The sequence below is a fragment of the Rhinopithecus bieti genome, unplaced genomic scaffold (genome assembly GCF_001698545.2).
Source record: "Rhinopithecus bieti isolate Rb0 unplaced genomic scaffold, ASM169854v2 scaffold_6933, whole genome shotgun sequence".
Lineage (NCBI taxonomy): Eukaryota > Metazoa > Chordata > Mammalia > Primates > Cercopithecidae > Rhinopithecus > Rhinopithecus bieti.
The window spans coordinates 37,366-39,481 of record NW_016805426.1 but is presented as its reverse complement, the minus strand read 5'-3'; the positions used below and the strand labels follow the sequence as shown (position 1 = coordinate 39,481).

General features: G+C 39.8%; 1 pseudogene; it reads left to right on the top strand.

Moving 5' to 3' along the window:
- The first annotated feature begins 763 nt into the window (after positions 1-763).
- LOC108529885 (60S ribosomal protein L26 pseudogene) lies at positions 764-1,201 on the top strand (annotated as a pseudogene).
- Positions 1,202-2,116: the final 915 nt, after the last annotated feature.

The following is a 2,116-nucleotide window of genomic DNA, read 5'->3' as shown; positions in this document are numbered from 1 at the left end:
GGAACCTGGCAATGATTGCTAAAGTCTCCTTAGGCGACCTCATTTGTGTCTGTTTTTGGTCAAAACCCTGAGCTGATGTAATATCAGAGCCAGGCATTAGAGGGCAGCATTAACTAAAATTTGCTGGGAAGTCCACATATGCTGGACCTTATCTTGGAAGTTGGTTTTGTTTTGTTGCAGCAAATATTGATGATAAAATACAAAGTGAGCATACAGAGATATATACATTATGTGATCTTATGTGGATCATGTTAAGCATTTGGTTCTTTTCCTAAAAGTAATGGGAATACTTCAGATTTTGATGAAGATTCACAAAATAAGAGGTATTGAAGATTCACGTGAAGATTCGCAAAGTAAGAGATACTGCTAAGACAAATCTAATCACTTCTGTTCACCTTTCCAATTATTATAGGAGAATTTTTTAAATACTGAGGCATAGAATCAGTCACAAAGTAAGAGAAACCGATTAGTCTTAGGCATTTGGCATGAACATAGTACAAAAATATAATAGTTTCTCCTGAAATTGATCAAATAATTGTGAGTCTTTGAAAAATTACAGTGAGTTAATATTAATCTTTATAAATTGGTATATTTTTGTAATCTGAATATTTCTGTGCACGTGAGCGTGAGATGCTAATAGTTAATGCTGCACGATTCTCTTCTACAATATGCCAGGCTATATAGTTTAAACGTTTGAGTTGAAAAAAGACATTAATAACCAGTGGGGCCCTTTGTGGCCATCACTGAAGTGGGAGTGGCCAAAATGAAGTTCAATCTCTTTGTGACTTCTGACTGAAGCAGTAACTGCAAAAGGCATTTCAACGCGCCTTCCCACATTCACAGAACTGTTATGTCCTCCCCTTTTTCCAAAGAGCTGAGACAGAAGTACAGTGTTTGATCCATGCCCATCTGAAAGGATGATGAAGTTCAGGTTGTGTGAGGGCACCATAAAGGTCAGCAAATTGGCAAAGTAGTCCAGATTTACAGAGAGAAACATGTCATCTACATTGAATGGGTGCAGCAGGAAAAGGCTAACGACACAACTGTCTGTGTAGACTTTCCCACCAGCAAGGGGGTTATCAGTAGACTAAAACTGGACAAAGACCGCAAAAAGGTCCTTGCATGGAAAGCCAAATCTCACCAAGTAGGAAAGGAAAAGGGCAAATACAAGGAGAAAACAATTGAGAAGATGCAGGAATAAAGTAATCTTGTATACAAGCTTTCATTAAAAGTTGAAAAAAAAAACTGGTGGGGATAATGTAACACAGATGTAGTATAGGAAGAGGTTAAAAGTGTCTGCATGCCTACGTGTGTGTGTGTGTGCTTGTACGTGTTCATGTGTGTATGCATGGGTGCATGAGTGTGTTCTTGTGGTATGTGCTTGTTTGTGTGTGCATGTATGTAGGCTTGTACTGGTTCTCTTTTATTTTTTTGTTTTAATCAGGGGAAAGTGAGCAATAGGTGAAAAGAGAGAGGGTCTATTTTGATTTAAAAGTGGTGTGGTGGCTGGAGGGGGTAGAATTGCCCCTGGGGAAGGTAATGTTCTTGATTGCAAATCCTACGGCAGGTAAACAAGCCCTTCCATAATCAGAAAAAGCAGCTCGCTCTTCTCTAAGGAAGGGAAGGCTCTCCCAGTCAGCACCTGCTCTTGAATTGTGCAAATGTGAAGGAAATATTTAAAAAAAATTAGAGTGATCATGGCTGTCTCAGTCTGTTTATGCTTCTTTAACAAAAATGCCATGCACTGGGTGACTTATAAACAGCAGAAATTTATTTCTCAACATTCTGGAGGCTGGGAAGTCCAAGATCAAGGCTAAGGCAGGTTTGGTGTTAGGTTAGGGTCTGTTTCCTGGTTCTCACTCAGTCCTCACATGGCAGAAGGGGCAAACAAGCTCCTTTAGGCCTCTTTTCTAAGGGCACTAATCCCATTCATGAGGGCCCCATCCTCATGATCTCATCAACTCCAAAGCCCCACTTCTTAATACCATCACCTTGAGGGTAGGAATCAACATATGAATTTTGGAGGGATGTAAACATTCAAAACATAGCAATGGCCAAACGCACATTGCTAGGGAAGCTAAACAAGCTCATGCTTTCATACTTAAGGCAAAAATGG